The sequence below is a fragment of the Ambystoma mexicanum genome, chromosome 6q (genome assembly GCF_040938575.1).
Source record: "Ambystoma mexicanum isolate Mex_15411 chromosome 6q, UKY_AmexF1_1, whole genome shotgun sequence".
NCBI lineage: Eukaryota > Metazoa > Chordata > Amphibia > Caudata > Ambystomatidae > Ambystoma > Ambystoma mexicanum.
Window position 1 is genome coordinate 18,831,371 of NC_090937.1, and position 21,373 is coordinate 18,852,743.

The following is a 21,373-nucleotide window of genomic DNA, read 5'->3' on the forward strand; positions in this document are numbered from 1 at the left end:
GGGAAGGGCAGTGGTGGAAGGTGGAATTACTGCCCCGCCAACCTTGGAATGGGGCGGTAATTCCCCTTTCCACCAAGGCGGTGCCAGTATTTTACCGGCATGGAGCAAGGTGCTAATAGCACCTTGGTCCTCCGCCTTCCGTGTAACGAGGCCCTGTGTGTGTGCCTCCTACCGTGGAGCACAATCTTACTAATTTGGTGCAAATCTCGCAAGTGGGAGTATGGGAATCCCCTGCGTGTGTGTGGGCTGCAGACCCCGGATCACATGCTCACTTCTTCAGTGTGAAACTCTGGCCAAGGCTCTTTGGGCAAGCATTCAGGAATGGTCTCACACCTATAAACAGTGTGATATATTGAGTGGGCACCTCACTCCTTGGAGCATACTATCAACTGTTGCTGGTAATCTCACAACTGAATGTACAGTTTCACTCTTGGTCATCTCAGTGACCCCATGTATATTAATAGAGACTGTCTCCATTCTGGGAAGACAATTATATTTCTGTTAAAACACTCTGAATTGTCACTCCAGTTTTCTCGATCTATAGATCCATACCATATTCATTCAATGTGTGTGCAGGGGTGATAACTTGTGTCTGAGAGAGCTCATTCTTTCATTCAGGAGAGATAAAGGGGTAACAACCCCCTGTATGTGGGATCAGGCTCATTTTACCCCATGGCCCCTCCAGAAGGAGTGAGCAGGTTTTAAGACCCTGCTGATTCTGCTATCCGACAGGCTCGAGCCTTCTGTCTCTTGTCCTATCACGGCTCCCAACATCCTGAGCGGCAGCTTATGGACAGCAGGCAGCTCCGGACATGCCTGTTGCCAATTGAATGTAGACAGATCTACTATTTAGACACTGGTAGAGAGCCATGAATCCACATTGGTGGTGAAGAAGCACTCAACATACAGAACACAATGGTATAGTGTTGCAGTCCTACTGAGAAATGACAATTCTGAGCATGTGAGCAGCAGGCTGTATCAGTGCCGCCCCATAAAAGGCATAGAAGCCTCTGTGAGAAGTGGCAGTACTGGCCCAATGGTGAGAAGTGTAGTATTTTCACATTAACTATGCTTAAGAACTTTGGGTTATTGAATAGTGCTGCTACATTCTGAGTAATTCCATCCCTTTAAATATATGAGCTCTTGTACAACCACGACAGTGTTGAGTTATTCTGATGATGACAGACTTGCTCAATAGTTCTGGTTCTGTATCATTAAATGTACTTCAGATCTTTAAATTATTGGAAGGATAGCTCAGGGGCAACGTGCTTGCCGTGGAAGCAAGACAACACAGAGCAACACAGGTTCGATCCCTCGGTCCACGCAACACATGTTCGCTCCCTCGGTCCGCGCAAGACAGGTTCGCTCCCTCAATCCGCGCTTAGAAACCTCTGGATAGTACATGCATTATAAATAACCAATTAAAATAAAAAGAAATACATCTGTTGAGAAGTGCTAGGGCCTTGTCAATAAGAGTGTAGCAGCTCAACTGAGAAGTTGTTGTCCCATCAAAAGTACAGCAGCCCCACTAAGATGAACTAGCATTGCCTCAACAAAAGCATAGTATTATCGCTGAGAAGATTCAACAATTATAGGATCCCTGTTACAGCAGTACTATACCATCAAGAGTATTGCGAGCTAACTGAGGAGTACCAGCATTGCCCCATTTCAAATATGGCAGCTCTACTAGAAAGTGCTGGCTCATACGCCACCGCTCCCCGCCCATAGCATTCACCCTCACCACGTGCACACTCAGAGACATGCAAACAGTCTCATTTGCCCTCTCCCTACCCCTGTTCCCTGCCCCCTCCCTCGCTTTGCATCTGTACCTCCATTTCTAAAAATCCTTCTGGGTTGGGTGTACCTCTACATCTGTTCACCCCTCTTGCCATGAGGGTGCACAGATGTACAAATACACCAAACACAAAACGATTTTTTGAAATTGAGGGACAGACTTGTTTTGCATCTGTGCCTCCATTTCTAAAAATCGTTTTGGGTTGGGTGTACCTCTACATCTGTGCACCCCGGTGCACAGATGTAGAAGTATACCCAACCCAAAACGATTTTTAGAAATTGAGGGACAGATGCAAAGCAAGAGCCTCTTGCTTTGCATCTGTCCCACAATTTCTAAACATCGTTTTTCCCCGGCTTTTACCCGGGCCGCCAGAGAGAGACACAGTATGGATGGAACAAAGGGCCATCCATACTGCGTCTGTTCTCCCCGGCCGGGGGGAGGAGGCTCAGCCCCGACTTCATTCCGCCGGGGGGGGGTGCCGGGCCCCACAGCTGCCCCGTACTCGGCGCCCCTGGCTACTAGAATCAGCACGCCTCAATTCCCCACCCACACGGATGCTGGGAACCATTACAAAACAAAAGTGTTGGGCGAGTGGGCACAGCCCTTATGTATTCAGGGGGCCAGAGTGCATAGCCCTGCAAACGAGGCTCTTCCAATCTACAGTGATGGGTCACCTTTGTGAAAAAGGAGACCTGCACGTCGTTAGAGGGCTGGCATCTCTGCATGGCACATCATTTAACCGTGCAGAGGCCAAAGCTTTTGTGACTATTTTATTTTGTATTGTCATTGGTTATAAAAAAAATAACTTTTAACAAAATTTCATTACCAAAAAATCACAATTTCATCACATTATTTCATCTTACAGATATATCAAAGAAATGCAACTCCAGTGGGCAGCATAACATATAAACGAACCAGCAATAGTAAATCTTTACTACATTTTAATATACATAAAATCCAAAAGTTCAAAATGTCTATAAATTGCCTACATTCAAAAATTTAACAAAACCGACCACTGCTAATATGGGGGTGAGACGCCCACCTAAACAATTAGACCATAACGATTCATAATCAATACAATTCATTGAGTAAACAAAGTGCAGCTTTTCATTAAAACAGTAGGGCCACTATATATCCTAAGGAAACAGTCCCTCTAGAGGTGACAACAGGCAAGGCTACGCAAATTGGCAGTGTCTCTATATATTATAAAGCAACAGCTCCCTCTAGCGGTGACAAGAGGGGAAGTTACTGCATCAGACAAACATACAGGGACATACATACATCTGGCCTTTTATTGTATTGTTAGATTAGATGCTTCATAGATTCTGGCTCATTACAAAACCTACAGGCTGCCTGATCCACAGTCATCAACCTATATCTTGCTAGTATGTGTCTGGTGGGATGCAGATTCCATCTAAATTTAAAAAGGCATGGTGGACGAATCTATTTGGATGGATATTTAAATAAAGGGCAAACACTACGTTTTTGTGGTCAAAAGTGAGATGGTTCAACGATAAATAACTATGAAGTTCGTCAATAGGAAAATTCCAGTCCCACTGGTACAGCAGGAGTTTACTTCTTAACTTTATGTCTGCGAGAGCCATAAAAAGAAAACACAAAAAGAAAACATCCAGCACCACGCATATCAAACATTACAAACACATTTTTCAAGAATATTCAGCCAGGTCAAGAATGACACTAGATGGACAAGATAAGACTCCATTATGGCACACAGATAACTATATTCATGACAGAAGTAAAGTCCAGCTCAGGAAGGTCATAGTTAGGGCATATTGCCATTAGTGGACTGTAAGCCCTGAAGATCTGGGTCAAGAAATGTCACATGAGGGCTTATTCCCCAGGGGGGTAACATTTGCTGCTGAGAGCACGGACCTCTGTGAAAAAAGTTTGCAAGACTGCTGGCTGAGTTCAATTAGTGTGTTTCACGAAGATTGACGTTCCTTGTTGAATTGGCCATTCTAATGGAATCAAATGCATTACTATCATGGCAATGGATCCTAGTACAACACCATATTTGCTCCCATTTAATGAATAAGCAGCCCTTCACCGCCCGGATCCAGTGGAAGCACTTATTAAGGAGCGCTTACCTGGGCTCGTGGCGGTTTGGGGCCAATTTATGAACCTTGTGAAGATAAATAGATACCCCTGCTCAGAGTGCCGTAGATCTACTATTGGTGAGAGTAAGTATACTTCTCACTCGACTCGTCCTACTTGTTGCCTTGCCAGATGTGGAAATTACCCTGGGTTCCCTCATAAACTTAGGGCTAGTGGGATGCAAGGGCAAAGGTAGGGCAGGCTGTTGGAACTTCCTGCTATAGGCACAGATTTCTATATTTATTTTATTTGTTACCTCACCTCCCACTAGTGTAGGTATAAAAAAAAGTTGCTTGTTTCAGCCGAAGTTTGAATGGCACTCATTGTTGGATTTTACTTCGAGATCGACAGTCCAACTTCCACTGATTGGTCTGGTTGGGCTGGGACCCTCATTTCACCCCCTTGACTTGTCTGTGGGCCCTTCCTATACAGGCCCCTGCTGACCAATTCAATCAGGGATAGGACTACATTTTTAAGGATAGAGATTTCGGCAAGGACCATATTGCATTTATAAGTCTTGGACAGAGTAGCTCCCCCTTGAGGCTGGTTTGCAGTGAGGATTATCAGTTGCTCACATGGAAATAAAGCAGCAGGAGGACCCTTGTCAAGTGAGGACTCACTACGAACACCCACCAGTGCAACCTCAGTCCCCTCTTTAGCTGGCCCCTTGTTACCAGTCTCAGCCGTTTCTTTACCCGTCGACGGATCATTAAAGGACCACTGCAATTGATGGTTAACCTTCTAGGGCAGGGGATAGTGTTGGATACAAGCATGTTAGACTGAATCGTATTTCCCCCCTACAGGATACATGGTTACATCTGGGCTACGAGTTGCAAAGAAAATTGCACTCCGACTGGTCTCGGCTGGGGTAAGCAACAACAGAGACTGCTGGGGTCATATTCACTGACATAATTGAGGTAGAGGTGGGGGGCGGCGCAAGTTCCAAATACATGGGTTTTATCTCCCCCCAAAGCTGACCCTGGGGGAACATTCATGATTGTTAACTGCAGCACATTTCCTGTGCTTTCATTGGATGTGACCAAGCGTGTGGTTCCTTCAGATTCAGTGCGGGCAGCAATATCGTGAGATGCAATGCCCTCCCCAGGGGTAAAAGCAGAGCGGGGCTCCAATAGATCCAAAGGATCCTAAAAAGTGGTTAATCTCACTGTTGAGGGAAAAAGCTTCACCCGTAAGCCTCACGTGGATTGCTGAGTTAACCTCTGTAAGGCATACTAGAGGCAAAGGGTCAGCTGCTGGAATTCTCTTTTTGACCAGAATTGTTTTCCGTCGGGGTGGAGGAACAGAGGCTGCTACAGATATCGCTGGCATGACAGAGTTGGACTGCTGGGAGCTTCGGAGGGTAAAGGATACGACAAAAGGTGAATTCAATATGCACTCGATGTGAGCCAATATGAGCCAGTGCAAGCTACTTTGCAATATGTAAGAAGCAATATGCAAGTCCGTTCCTGTTTCAAAACTGCTAAAACAATGCCCAGTTTTCACAGCTTGATCAGAGTGTAGACAAGGTGTCAATATGGAATGTGGAATATGCGAGTTTGGCTTGTAGTAGCTCTCACCTTCTCATTGCCCAGTCTCTACTGCCTTTGCCAGAGATTCAAATCAATGATGAGCTGCTAAAACTCTTGTTGGCTGGCGGTCAAAAACGGTCAGATAGTGCCTCAAGATCCTCAGGTGGCTCGTTAATCTGCAGAGCGCGAGTACCTGGGCCATTTAGGACCATAACAGGGATGAAGCAAGACCGCAGCAATTAACAGTTTACAATTTAGCAGTTCACCTAATCAACCATGTTCAGCCTTTGCAGGAAAAGCAATTGCCATCAGTCTTAGTTTGCAGAGAGGATAAAGAGGAAAATCGTCAGGATGAACTGTCCCGGTGGTAGCGCAATAACACACTATTGCAAAGAGGCAAATGTTCGTCACAGATAAGGAAACTCCCCAAGGTACGGTGAAAGCGTTCTGGCATATTTCACCCAATGGCAAATTTAACTGATATGTCACTCAAGTTTGCTCGAAGCCAGTGAAAAGAACGATGCAAGCTTAACTCCAGACATCCAACAGCCACAGCTTCCAACATCTGAGCCCTTGTCCGGCCGAGGGCTGAGCCGGAAAGGGTGCGGGTTGCTTCCTTTGTAGCAGGGGTATGTCAGCAGCACTGCTATTGGCCCTCAGGTGATACAGGAAGGCAGGGAAGAGGCAGCCATGGCTTCCAACAGCCCGAGCACATGTCTAGCCGATGGCTTTGCCAGCAAGTGCGCAGGCTGCTTCCTTTGTAGTAGGGGTGTGCCATCAACACTGCTAATGGCCCAAAGGTGATCCAGGAAGGAGGTGAAGAGACAGCTACAGCTTCCAACAGCCAAGCCCTTGTCCGGCCGACTTTACATGGATTATCCATAAAGTTGTTCTTTGTCAGGCAAACCTGGCCCAATATGTTGCCACGCTATTCAGAGAAGAGTTTCAAACTTGTGTCCCCTTTTTGCATTAAAATACCATTCAAATCTTCATATAATGAATTTTTAATAGGGCGCACAATGTTACAACAAAAAAAAACAATACAAACTTCCAATTTGCCCTATTAACCAAAACGTGAATCCTAGCTAATATTTGATTGGGGCCCATGGAACAGAGATTGAAATTTGTAAAACCCTCCTCCAGCTAAGACCTTTAAGATAGGGGAGGAAATCACTGACCCATAAATGTAAAACTTCAATACCATGTCATTTGGGACAATTTTACCCTCATAAAAACCTAAAGTGGAATAACTAAAAATGCCCCATACTTCGTGTCAATTTTACAAAGTTGATTAGTTAGGGCTTCTCTCCTAGACTACAACAAACCCTTAATCTGAGATTTATAGGGGATACAAACAATGGGGAAACCGAGGTAGATAAAATTGTCTACCCTTTACAATTTAGCTGAACCATTCCACCACTGAAAATATGTCTTAGTCTTCATTGTACATTGCATGATTTTAGTTTTCCCAGAGTTAATCTTTAAAAAGTGATTCTTGGCAAAATTGCCAAAAACATTGATCAAACGCTGTAACCCTATCTCTGACTATTTCAATAGAATGTGTGTTTACGAGTAGGGCTGAGTTAAATTGATAAACTCCGTTCCACCAGTCGCAGAAGCAAAATCGGTAAGATTTTGAACCATTTTGCCACCCATACGTATCGAAAAGAGCGGCTCAAAGTTTCTCGTGCTTTCTCGCAAACTGAAACGAGCCCTGCAATGTTTCTCGTGCCGCTGGGCAAGCCTAGCATGGATCTAAAAGAGTGGCACAACATTTCTCTGCCTGCTGTGCTTAACTACCACGAATCAAACAAAAATCTGTGTGAAGTTTCTCATGTCGCTGCACGTACCTAGCAAGGCTAAAAAAAAGTTGCATAGTTTCTCGTGCCGCATTACGAAACTAGTATGGATCTTAAAAAAGCCAGCGCAAAGTGTCTTGTGTTGTTGCATGAGCCTATCAGAAATCGAAAAAACATGCAATGTTTCTCATGGCACTGTGCGAAATGAACAATGTGCGAAAAACCTCAGCAGAGTTTCTCGTGTGGCTGCATGAAACTAGCATGGATTAACAAAATGGCCTGTGCAAAGTTTATCATCGTGCTATATGAAACTAACATGGGAACAAAACACCACGCTCAGGGCAAAATCGCACAAAACCAAGTGAAATTTAATTGGCGGTGGAACCAAAATGTTGATTTCGCAGAATGGGCAGAAGTTGATTCCAGTGCGGATTGCGGATTTATAGCTTTGCAGGTGACAACTGTGCTCACCCCTATTGACGAGGGAGACCTGAAACCTTGACTCGAGCATGGACATAGTTCAATGGTTCAGCAGGTTTGTTATAGACAAGGATTGGTTTCTGTGGCTAAACACATGGGGCCTGATTCACAGAAGCCTATAATAATGGTGCAATCCCTTTGGAAAACACTCTGTGAATTTGGCCCATGAAGTCAGGGAATGCAGGTACTGCATAACAGGACAGAGTGGTAACGCTAGGCTAGACAAATGATTCCAACCAAGAACATATTTCTCCATTATTATCCTTTCAGTATAGTATTCGGGAGAAGGATAATGCCTGATTTATACATGATTCTAATTTAGAAATTAAAGGCAAAAGTTATAGTGAGAGACCTATCCTGTTTTTGGAAAATCCAGCCATGTTTATGAAAACATGACGCTTTTGATCATTACATATTCAATTGAATTGACTTCTGAATGATGAATAACGATCGTTGTTTAGTCCATTCTGCATATTCCAAATCATGCTTGTGCCTATTTTAATCTTTACTCAACACATTCTTAACAGTACTATGCACTGGAGTGTGTTGTGCAGGTCCTATTTAATACTTGTACTGCCCCAAACTACCTGTTAGCTAGCCAATCAGATTCTTTGTTAACAAAGCCTTAATTGGAAAGCTCAGGACACATCTGTGATGCTGCCACACTTCTCATATGATTTAATCCATAATAAAGGAGGCATACTTTAAAAGGAAGTAGCCCTTTCTTCTGGAAGCTTTCAAAAACGTATTTTAGCCACCGGTTAAAGTGTTGCAATGTAACTGAGCAATTATCCTCCTACTAAGTGTTTAGCCTCTGACAACCATTGCCACCAGTGTTTCTATTTTTCGGGATGGTTGACTGGATTGTGGACACTCCCAGACGAAAGCCTTTCCTTTCCATCGCTGACGCACATAAAATATAAATCGCCATTGCAAAGACAATTGTCATGACTGACGATTGTTTACCCCTGAACCATTGCTTTCTTGATCTCCTGCACCTACAACACATTGGGCCTCATTACGACCCTGGCGGAAATCGTGGCGCCAAATGCACCATGGAGCACGGCGGAAAGCTGCCGATAGCGCCATGGGGGTTGGCGGATTTACTGCCCCATTCTGACCTTGGCGGGGCGGTAAATCCCCATTCCCCATTTTACCCTTCCCCATTCCCATTTTTGCCCCATAGGGTATAATGGGAGTGGGGAAGGCGTTAATTACGCCACCGTAAAATACGGTGGCGTAATTAACAACAAGGTCCCGTAGCGCCATGGATTTCTCCGCCCGGAAAAACCAGGCGGAAAACGCTCCATGGCGCTACGGGAACTCGTAGTGGGGCGGACGGGTCCGCCGCGAATACCGCTGGCGTAAACCCACTCCGCCAGGGTCGTAATGAGGCCCATTGTCAGCATTGTTGGGTAGCCGCAAGGCAGTGTCGAACACTTGAAAAAGATACTTAAAAACATACACAATGAATGTGCTCCTCTTCTACCTGTCTAGGCGAGCGGTATCTCTCTCTCCTACACAGGGCGAATATAATGAGCGTGTGCCTCCTATTGCCGTCTATTGTTTTCATTCTTTTTTCGTATATGTATGTCTGTCATATAAATAGAGGCCTAATAGAGGATCATAGTCTTAAGTGTACTTGTACATCTGTGCACCCCTCTTGCTTTGCAACTGTTCCTCCATTTTTTATTAAAAAAAATCGTTGTTGGTTCTATGTACTTGTACATCTGTGCACCTCTTGTCTCTTGAAACTCTATTTCTTCATGGATTGCATTTATGCCTTGTGCCTACTTCTACTAGACCACCTTGTGATTCTAGCTAGATATGTGCTGTACAGCCACTCTTCCGTCATTCCTCGACTAACCTCTGCCACCCCTGTGGCTCTCTCCATTTTACCCATCTTCTCTAGCTGCTACAATATCACCTATCCCCCCTCTCTCACGAACTTTGGTAGGAAAAAGCACAAAAAAGACATCTTGAGTGCAAACCCTGGAATTCCTATTGCAGACACCTATTTCAGCGCTTTCTCCAGAGATGTTTTGACTGATATCCTTTTCTATGTCCCCTCTCCAGATCTATGGACCACCCCCCATCTCATCTCCACTCCTACTCCTTCCACATCCTCTTCCATTAACGGTGGCACCAAGTGGGAAGTCCTCTTGGCCGGCTTCTCATCTTCACATTGCTTCATTAATGTCTCTCACACAGGCACTATCCTAGTTCAGGTTCCACAACCCAACCTCCTTCTCTTTGACCGATCCTGCCTTCTCTCATTAACTTCCTTCCTTCTCCTTCATCTCCCCCTACTACTCTCTCTCTCTCTCTCTCTCTCCGCAGTCTGGTGTGCCCGCCCCTGTACCCCACCTCAGAAAACCTTCAACGGCGGAGGCCTCCTCCATCTGGCATCTCTTAACACCCGTTCAGCCAACAAACATTCCACTGATATCTGCCTACTTCTTGAAGACACTGACCTCGACATTCTCGCTCTTACCGAGACATAGTTCAATGCCAGCACAGTCACTGCTCTTGATTCCCTCCACCCTGACGGCTTCAAAATCATCTCCAAGCCTCGACCTCACCACACTGGCAGGGGGGTTGCCTTAATCTTCCCTGAGTGGGTTCCTACCTCCATCTTACCCACCCAGCTCTACTCTTCCTTTGAGAGCCTGGTTTGGAAGTTGGTCCTCTCTCCCATCTCCACCTTGGCCATTGCTACAATTTACCAGCCTCCTAGGGCTACCACTCTGTTCTTCTCTGAATGGGCTGATTTCTGTTCTTCCTTACTTTCATCCACCTCCAACCTCCTCCTCCTGGGCGATTTCAACATCCAACTGGACTCCCCAGGCTTTGCACCCACTCTTTTCACTGACCTCTGCACCTCTCTTTCCCTCTCCATACTCCCTTCTGGGCCAACTCACACATCTGTACACACTCTGGATGCCCTCAAACACGCTGACCTCTGTCTCCCCCCCTCTAGTCACCCCTCTCTCCTGATCAGGCCATTCTCTCCTCTCCTCCCACCTAGGTCCCTTTATCCCTGTGATACCCCCCAAAAGCATTGCCAACCTTGCTCATTAACATCCACTCCACCTGATGAACCGAGCGTCAGTTACTGCCTTCGATTCCACCTTTGTCCCCCTTCCTCTGACTCTACCTCTGACTCCGCTCTCAGCAACCGCCACCTGTCAATCGCCAATAATCTTGACATTCTTGTCCCAGTCATGAGGATCCGCCTGAAACCTGCCTCTAAGCCTAACACCTGGTACGACTCTGAGCTTGCAGCCCTGAAACGAAAGTGCAGGACGGTGAGGCGGAAGTGGCATACCTCAGGCTCATCCTCTGACAAACTGTCCTGCCGCATGCTTCAAAAGCATTACAGACTCTCCATCCATGCCAAGAAAAGAGCCCACACACAGGCTTGGGTTTCCTCTGCATCCAACAAGACGGCTGAACTCTTCAAGATCTGCAGGGAACTAGCCAACCCTTCTGCAGTCTCCTTCTCCCCATCTCTTTCCCAGGCCCTTTGCAATGCACTGGCCACACACTTCACCACCAAAACTCAGGACATCCTGAACACCCTTGCCACCCACCCTTCCAACCCACCCCAGACCCTTATGCCTCACTTAGCCCCTCACCTTCCTCCTTCCTCCTTCTTCTCCTTCTCCCCTATCACACCTGAAGAGGTTACCAGAGTTGTCTGCTCCCTGAAGGTCTCTTCTAAACAGGGTTCCCCTTGCTCATCCGGGACCATCAAGGATAACATTGGCTCGCTTGCCCCCGAACTCACTGATTTCTGCAATCAGTCTTTTCTCACTGGATATTTCCTCTCCTCCCTCAAGCACTCCCTTATGTGCCCACTCCTGCAAAAGCCTTCAGCAGACCCTACCTGCCCTGCCAACTACCATTTTATTTCCATCACCCCCTTCCTGGGGCACTGAACTTGGTGGTCTCCACAACCATCAATTTGGATTCCGAGCATCCAGCGACACGGAAACTGCTCTTCTGAAGACCTGTGAGGAACTGCTTACATCTTTGGACTGAAACTCCCCAACTGTCCTCATCCTTCAAGATCTCTCCTCAGCCTTTGATACAGTCAACCATTCCATCCTCCCACAAAGGCTCTGCAATACCCTTGATATCTTGGAACTGGCACTGGACTGGCTGACATCCTTCCTAACTGACCGCTGTTCCTAAATCATCTTGGGCACCCAATCCGCTCCAACTTCCTTCTCCACCTGTAGTATCCCCGAGGACTCTATCCTCTCCCATTAGCTCTTTAACATCTACCTAGCTCTGCTTGCATGCCTCATCTCCTCCTTGTCCTCCAATTTCCAGTGTTACACACATGACACAAAGCTATTTTTCAAACTTCCTGTTGATCCTCTTGCACCCTCCGTCATCCCTGACTGTCTATATGGCATCCAGTCCTAGTGGACCTCCAAGATATCTGCCTCAATGCCTGTAAAACTGAGATCCTTCCCATCTGGACCCATGCTCCCTCCTTTTTCCCCTCACTCTGGCTATCCTCCTTCAGCTCTCCCCTTGCTCCTTCTTCTGAAGCCAGAAACCATGGAGTCATCTTAGACTCCTCTCTCTCCTTCCTCCCTCATACTCTGGACATTGCCAAGAAGTCCCAATTTCGGCTTTTCCTTCTCAAAGGAATTCTCCCCTTTCTCACTTTCCCACATAGGCTCAATGTTACCTAAGCCCTGGTTCTCTCTAGTCTTGACTATTGCAATAGCCTCCTTCTTAATCTACCTTCTTCCACTTTGCGACCCCTTCAGCTAATCCAGAATACGGCTGCAAGACTTATCCTTGGACATAAGCCCAGGGACTGCATCTCTCCTGCCCTAAAATGTCTTCACTAGCTTCTGGTTGCTTTACGGATTACATTCAAATCCCTCTGCATCATCCACAAGACTGTCTGGGCCCGGGAACCACACACTCTTCAACTTTATCTTGCTAAATACTCTCCCTCTAGACCACTGAGTTCCTCTGGCACCAACTCTTTGTGTGTAAAGCATTTTGCTAAACTGAGTATAGGTCGTCGATCACTTTCCTCAGATGGCTCCCTCCTATGAAACAGCCTCCCCCTGACTCTGCGCCTTGAGCATGACTTTCTTAAATTTCGGAAGCTCCTCAAGAATTTCTTCTTTACCTCCTCCTTCCCTTCTTCTCTCCTCTGCTAATCCACAGTTGCTGTGATTGGTATCCGGCGCCCTTATGTATCCTCTGGGCCCCTGACCTCCCACACCCAATCCGCCCAGCTCATGTCTACCCTCAGCACTTGCCTTGGCACTCCCTCCACCCTGGTGGTTTGCACTTTCTCCTAACGTGGCTCTTGGCCGTGTAGCCATCAACAACCCTAACACTTCATATGTGGCTCACCCATGAGCTCTGACATCCCGGCACCTTCCACCTTCTTTCCTCTTCTTGCTGCACGTGCTCTTTCTGAATGCTCACAAAGCATAGTAGGTTCGTAATTTCATCAGTTTTCCCCGACTGTTCTTATTAAATATTGTGTTTTGTATTGTATTTCACTCCCTTGCTCCCTCCCCTCGCCCTGTGGGCACTTTGAAACGGTATTTTTCTTACTGTATACGCGCCTAACAAGCAAACAATAAATAAACAAATAAATAAATAAGCATTTTCCTGTGTTACTAGAGCAGTCAGTGAACAACCTCTGCTGGCCAACATGGTGAGTACAACCAGCTTCGATTGGAGAGGGGTTGGTTAGTAGTGGGGCCACTCAAACCCAGCATAAAAGGATTCTTACCAAAAAACTCTTAGCATCCACTGTTTGATTGGCTGCTCAGCGCGGAGCCTTGACGTTCTCAGTTAAATGTAATATTAGTCAGAGCTTGGCTTGTTGCGCCAGTAAATGGTAAAATCCAATTGGGTTTTAATAATGACCAACAATGCACATGTAATATCTATTGCAATTCATTATATGTGCTACGTTTCTCAAACATATTGTGCCCTGACAAAATGGTACTGATGTAAACCCTGCTGCCATTTTCAGAAGCCATAAAATGAATGGGTGCAGGGTCTGAGCTACTCTGGAAATCTCTGGAGAACTGTCCTTCTGTCGGGAGAACTTAGGCCATCGCTAGAAGCGGCGCGCGGCGGGGGGGGAAGTGGCCTGTCACTGCCAGGCTCTCTGGATGAATTGAGCACTTCACTTCCAGCGCTCTCAGCCCAGCACCTTTCATTAGAATACACTTGACTGAACTCCCAGGGGTGCCCTGATGCAATTTAGAAGACATTTGGCACTCAGTGAGCCGCCACTCCCACTCTAAGGTTCTGGCTAAAGCAGTATGCGCACTTATCAGTCAAGCATTCCTGGTACAGAAAGACCCTTCCTGAAAGCAGAGGCGGCCAAGATGGCGCTGCTGCAAGAGAGCTCGTCAATACTGTGCAGCAGGCCAGATGCCCAACACAGGCCCATAGCTGCGAGCTCCCCATTCACAGGCTCCAGGGCTGGATGTCTTTTCTCATGCCTTGAGAATGATGTCTGGGACTTTCCTGTGTGAAATGATGGAAGCGTCCAAGATGAGACCCCCACAATGCACTGCCTTACCAGTCCTTTGGCACAATCAAACCGCCACTCCGAAATTCGAATGCGGGTCATGCATGTGAGGTCTCAGTGAAGATCCGGGATCCCCTCCACGCCCGGCACGCACATCTCAGGGGCCAAACCATAATATGCATAATTGCGCAGGAAAGCGTGGAGCATAGTAGAGGGAATATTGCAAAACCTCCAAAAAAATCATGCAAGTAAAAACAAAAGACTCGGAGGCTGCATTATTTTCCATGAGTGATTTTAACCCCGTATCTGCTGGGCTGTTATGCATGCCTATGCACATAGGGCGAGCATACGTGTCTCCAGCTCTACAGGTCACCGTCCTTACAGAGGAGACCTGCACATATCTAGGGGCTTTGCACGCGTGTAATGATGCAGTGGCCAGCCCTCTTGCAAACATTAGTCTCAGAAGCACGCAAGAACGTGTGTGGTACAACAAATGAGGGCGATGAACTAGTGCACACCTTGACTTGCACCAACCAAGACAAGCGTAGGGAAGCAGGCCCTTGGGCTCCAAGGATGAGGGTCAGGGGGGCGGGGGGTCCCCAATGCGATATGCCCCTACACGTCTTGCTGCAGTGAGGTTGCGTGGGGAAGTGATTCTCATCTGTGAAAAGGCCTAAAATCATTTTTTTTAGTTTATTACAAACTTTTAAAAAATAAAAGAAAACATTGTCTTATGCATCTATTAAAATACATCATCATTCCAAAGTGGCGGACAGAATATTAGTTGCATTCGCCTAATGTGAACATTGCATAAAGCATAAGACATCTAATCAGTAGTTTAAAGTCTTCACAAACGCAATATACAGATGCTGAGCCGACTGAAGTCATATGCATTGTTACTTTTTAGCATCACTGCTAGTGCTCTAAATCTCTTTCATGGCATTTTTCAGTCGGATCCAACAATTTACTTATACATTCAGGCTAACTCTGGGTTGTGTATTTTATCGAACATCCAAGGATACCATTAAATCTTCAAAACAGCACAGGGGGGGGGGGCTGCAAATGTCTGGGGGTGTCCTAAAGCATCTCCGAATCCACGCCAGGACAAGAGGTGAAGGGGAAAGGGAACAGAGCAGAGGAACGGCACCACCGCACATGGCGGCCGAGTGGGAATGAATGCATATTTTGATACTGATCCAATAGAAGGAAGGGGGTGAAAACGAGGGCCTGGCGGTAACTTGATGTCCAAGGCCCGCGTTCTGCTTCTTCAGCCAATATTTGGATTGAGAAGCAACGTTCCATGTCACGTGACCCCTGAAAGATGTCATTCCGCGACTGAATATTTTATGAACTCATTAATCATTGACAGACCTATCAAGGCAAAATCAGAGGCAGGCCATCATCTCTGTGTATGCGGCTCCACGCGCCGCCTGCTTTCGGGGATAAGTGCCCCCCAGGACGCAGGGCCGGGGGATGTGGGCAAGACGAGTTCAGAGCAGCTCGGGCCAGGCCCAATAAGCGCAGCCCTGCTTTCAAAGTTAGGGCACTGGCCGCAGTGGCTGTATATTGAGGGACTGGCAAGTGTGAAGTTAGTAGGCTACTTCAATGGCTGGACGCGGGGGCAGTCCGTGTCCGGCATCTTGTCCGTGCCAGGTTTTTTTCACCCTATTGATTCTGCATTTAAAAGGAAGTGGCATTGATTTCCAATTTCGTGTGGGTAACTTCTAGAAACATGATAACGCCTTTTGCAGACGATTGTTTGCAAAGTGCTGAGCGGAGTAGACTGTTTTAACTTTTATTTCCACATATATAGGGCTCATGGCAAGAAAGGGGGAAGTAGGGTCATCGGGATAATGACTGTAGGGGGGTGCTAGTTTGCGAACCGGAAAGGAAGCAGCCCGTGCATTAACGCGTGAACCCTCACAAAAGAGCTGCCACCCTTTTGGCCGGCAGTTGTATCGCTCCAGGACACAGGTTCGCAGGTCACCCAGCTTCCAAGATGTTCGGAGAAAAGAGTATTTCTTTTTAATCACACCCAAAAAGGTTAGCGTCTCTTTAAGCAGTACAAACATACATATCTCAAAAAGGCTCAACAGTCACAAAGCCACTATCACATAGAGGTTTACGTGCCCAGGGAGGAATGCCACACTCCTATTCGCTGTCAGAAAGTGTGTCTGGGATGAACGTGTTCGCGATAAAATAAATCCTGGGTATTTGAGTGAGCGAGCGAGTGAGTGCGTGAGGTCATTCATGTGTATAGTTTGGCCGCTCTCTCATGCAGGGACAGCACCTAACATGCGCCGCGTGGCTCAGTTCAGCGCACATATCAATGATCTCCTGTCACGCCTAAGGGGCAGCCTTTAAGTGCCGCCTTTGCGTGTCCTTTAAGAGGGCGGTTGGTATACACCGCACCAGCAAACACGAAGGCAAGGCTGCCGCTGAAAGTCACGACGATGCACGACCCATACAGTACTGCCATACCATAATGGGTCAACAATTAAAGAAAATGGTGCTATATGGAAATTAAACAATTCAGAGATGCACGGCCCATGCAATCATTCAAATTCTTTTTGAGCGATTCCCAAAACCCATAGTCTGGGCGACCCCATAAGCTGCTGCAAAACAGGCCCTGTGTGGGCTGAAGCCATTGGCATGCACTCGGGTGGGACTTTCATTCACGCCTATTAAACAGACAACACGAACGGTTACCTTGCTGGTAGCTGAGGAGACCTCCAGGCTGAAAACATACTCTTTTCTCCACTTTAAAGGTCCTCCGTAAGTACCGGGGATGCCCAGCGCGGATTGTCCGGGACGAGAACTAAAGCTATTTCTAGCCAATTGCAGACGCCTGCAATACGCGCCGTTGGTTGCCGACAGGCAAGTGCACGCAGAAAGGGGATGCGGGGTGACTACTCTGCGTCTCCACGCGGATGGATAAGCAGGGCTGCTCCTCTTCCTTTACTATCCAATGTAGTTCTCCGCATGGAATAGATGGACTGCCGCTCGCATTCTCCTCAGGGAGCTCCCCGTCTGGTAAACTTTGTCAAGGGGTGTCCATGGCTAGGGAACGTGAAGCCTCGCGCTCAGCCCGGCTCCCCGCGAACAGCCCCACTGTACGCCCCTGTCTTGTACTAAACCGCCGGCTCATGGTGAAGCAGCCCAGTCGCTCTAGGAAGAGCGCCATCTGCTGTTTACACACATTTGTGTGCAGCCTTCCAGGCGCACGCATTTCCAGCGCGAGCGCTGGGTTACACGATTCCATGCACGTGCTCCCCAGACTCCGCGGCGCAGGAACTAGGGGTGCTGGGGCTCCTCGATTGATGGCGTGAGGTCAAAAGCTAGCAGTGTAAAATGCTTCGATTACGCGGCATTTCAATCGTTTGGTTAAAGACAGGGAACTGCAAAGTGTCTGTAACAAGAATGAATGAATGGTATCCCCTGGAAAATGACTTTCACTGCCTTTATATCTTTCTGCTCTCTGGTTTTGAAGCAACATTAGTGTGTTGGGGGTCTTGATTCTAGGGCACTCTTCCTGAGAGGGTGTAAAAAAACAGGCTGTTTCAATGGGTTCTTTAATCCATGGTGCCGGGTACAACAACCACTGACAAAGGCCGCTATCTGTTTTTATATTGAAATCTTTCCTTAATATGAAAATGTAAACTCGCTCTATAATCTTAAAATGTCACTTGCTTGAAAGGGTAAATGCCCTATTTCCGAGTCTCATCTGAGAGCACAAGGAGTCAGGGACCTCATTTGGGGGGTTGCCAGGGATTGCAACTGCGACCCCTGAGGTCTCCCGTGCTACCCCTGTGGTCTCCCTTGCTACATATATGTATATATATTTTTTTTTTTAAATGGAAGCTCCTTGGGCTGTGGCCAATGCCATGTGGCTCTTTCTTTCTGGAGTGGCTGGCTTTCTTATTCAGGCCACTTAAAAAATACAGGGGCTTCGACAAGTGCAGTGACCCTAAATAAGAAAAAATAGGAATAACAAATAGTCTTTCTGGAATTATATACGATAATTGCTAGACTCATTAAAGGTTTATTTTAGGCACACTTCAGGGGGTGAGTCACTGTTTTAGTCTGATTTGGTCTGTTCTTAAGCACCTCAAATTCACAATGCAAACAAAAACTATAGGTATTTTGCTTTTCGCAAATTGCAGTTATAGCATGTTTTTTTCTGCTGTTTTCTCTGTTATGATCATCACAAGACATTCCATCTCTGTGTCCTCGGTCACTTGACACAATCCCTCAATCCCTGTACCTAAAACCTTGTGTACAGTGTAGAAATGTTTGGCCATAGCACATCAAGTGACCTTTGATTTCATTGTGTCACAATTAATGCTTTGTTGTAATGTGTCTATCTTTCCTATGTCTGTGGCATGCTATTCACAATGTTTGTTTGCATGTATGAGGTAACGAGTGCCCAGAGTACGGGATGCCGCGTGAGTGTGCTGCTTTCCTTGCGCTACTTTAAGTTCTTTAATACACAGTTATGAACTCTCCCAATGGTATGTATTTTGCCAACCTCTGAAGTCTGAAAAGTAGACCCACGCAGGCTTGACATGTGGCCAACTTTGGTCTTCCGCTACCCCATGCATTTTGGTGACATGACATCCCTGCAAGGACTTACTGAACACGCAATCCATACTCACACTGTATCATGCAAGTGGGAATCTACCAACTCTACTTAGAAGGGAAACTATGCATCTTATGTGACAACACCTGCAATTTATAATAAGGCTCCTAAAATGCGTCTGGCACAAAAACCACACTTTCAATAAACCTGCTATACTTTTTGATAGGGCCATTTTCTCTGCAAGCAGTTTAACACTAAATAAGATGAGTAGTGCCAGACCTTTTCACAACATCTGCATTTGTTTCGTGTGTCAACATTTCTCAGCAATTCGTAGCTGGATTGCTGTACCTCTTAATGTAACACTACATGTACTTAACAGAGCTGACTTACAGTCATACTGCCACCACTTATAGCCAGTCTCAGCAGTGAGTGCAAGCAATGAATGAGCCCAGTGTTTGATTTCTCTTCGTACAAGCTCGTAATAGGTGGCAGAAAGCTGGTACTACTCTGGGAGACCTCAGTTATAGTAGTTTCAAGCAGGCACATATCCTGGCCTTTTCACTCCCCTAGTGCTGTTTTAGCCCTATCAGCCTTGCATATGCATAAGAATCGGGCTCTTTGGAACTATGCTACTTCCATTGAGGATAGTCTTTAGAAACGGTAGTAGAGCTGGGACGAAGCCAGCCCTATGTCAGGTGCACTCTATACGTCACTGACACTGCCCCGCCCCAATAATCCTCCCAGCAACATCAGCACTTAGGAAATATAGTCCACTTGGTTAATGCACCTGTTGTAATCCTGGAACCATAGCTGGGTGGAGATTTGTGCATACTGCAACAATTGATTTAATCTCAAACTCACTAGTTAATCCCAGCTGAGCTGTCAGAGCTACTTTCATTGGAAGTGTGGTATTAGTTAGGTTTTACATGCACTCAGTGTTGACTAACTAGCAATGTAATGCACTTTCAAAAGAGTGAGTTACTATATTTATAACGCATATCCAAGGAGGAATGAGATAGCGAAGGGTGGCAGGCATCATCCAACCCAGGAAACATGCCCCAGTTAAAACAAGGATATCAACTATAATATGGCAAACAAAAGGAATCTGAAATTAAGCTAGGGCTTGATATTGAAGGCTGTAAATTAAAAAAGCAAACAGCTTATCTCTGCTCCATTGGAAACCTTTTCCATTTTGAAGGGCTGTAGTCCCTAAAGAAACATTTCCTAAATCTCTTTTTTTGGACAGATGCCAGTATAGTACATTATGAATTGCATGTGAACGGCCTGTGGGAGGCAATGTCTGTTGTTCCTGTGTAATCAAAGGATCTAGAATAATGGAATCCTCTAAAAGGTTCAACTAATAATATAACTGGTGGAAAGGACTCAAACCAGCAAACAGCAAACCATTGGATGTGCACCTACCCTGCCAGCTGGGAGAGGAAAATGTCAAGTCGTTTATATCCAAATCATTTAAAAGCTGCAGGCATGGCAGCAGGTAGGTATCCACCTAGTTGGCAATGAAAAAAATGTGTTTTCCTCCACATCCAGCAAAAATGCCTGTGCTGTGCCCAGGACTGGGACGGGATAAGAAGACACAGCTGGAAGGTGTCCACTTGGAATTGGAGCTTCCTTGCTATTATGCTCTCTGGCACACTCAATGGGATAAACTGGCGATCAGCCTAAGGTTGTCCAAAATACCAGGCCAATACATTTCATGGAGGAGTACAATGACTTCTCAGCAGTTCTTATACTCTTTTAAAGGGGCAGTAAAGGTTCTCCTGAGGCCTGCTCTACATTTAATGGCACTGACTTGTCTGTCTTGAAGAGTATAACGGTTGAATGGGTATAGATTTCAAGATACCCTCTTACACTTGTGTGCCGGTAGGATGCACAAATCTGGAAACGTGAGAAGGATGCATTGTAATAAGATATTTTAAGCCATAGTGCTCGTAATCTGGGAGCCATGCATGGCAGGTGACTGATACTCAACCATACTGGCACAGATTGGTTAATAAATCATATTTCCATACAGGATAGTATTTTTGGATGCTTTAGTTAAGTAGGCCTTCCATGTGCCTGGTACCACCCTATCTACATGGGCCTTTCAGAAGTACTGAACTATAAGGCCCTATTGGTCAACGAGTCAAAACATTTGCTGCACAGATCACGGTGTACCTTGCAGGATCCAGATACAAATACCAGTGATATAGCATGTTGGGTTAATTTACTGTGGTGAGCTGAGTGAACTTCCCATCCTTGAATGTGATAACGGCGAGTCCCTATGGACTGGGTTGATCCGGCCGCTACCTGATGTGTGTCACAGAGTGTGGAAGGTGTGGGCTCCCGCAGTCTCACCACCCTCATCATCGATATTACTATATCTCCATTGGTGCTGCAGACATCTTCCTCAAAGTCATGCAGAAACAATCCACAAGGGAATCCTACAAATCTCCAACTGCAAAGTTCTTTTGCATCTTTGTGTGAGAGGTGACAGATCTAATATCTGACGCATATCGGGTGCAACCTTTGGTAGAAGTCTTTGCG

At 46.3% G+C, this 21,373-nt stretch overlaps 1 protein-coding gene across 2 annotated transcripts in view; it reads right to left on the reverse strand.

Annotated features, from left to right (window-relative positions):
* FRMPD1 (FERM and PDZ domain containing 1) overlaps window positions 1–17,376 on the reverse strand; it is a 1,388,071-nt gene extending 1,370,695 nt beyond the window's left edge. For both annotated transcript variants that reach the window (XM_069630382.1, XM_069630381.1), the window contains exon 1: window positions 16,960–17,376. The gene's annotated coding sequence lies outside the window, so the exon portion shown is untranslated. The remainder of the gene's footprint in view (window positions 1–16,959) is intronic.
* Window positions 17,377–21,373: the final 3,997 nt, after the last annotated feature.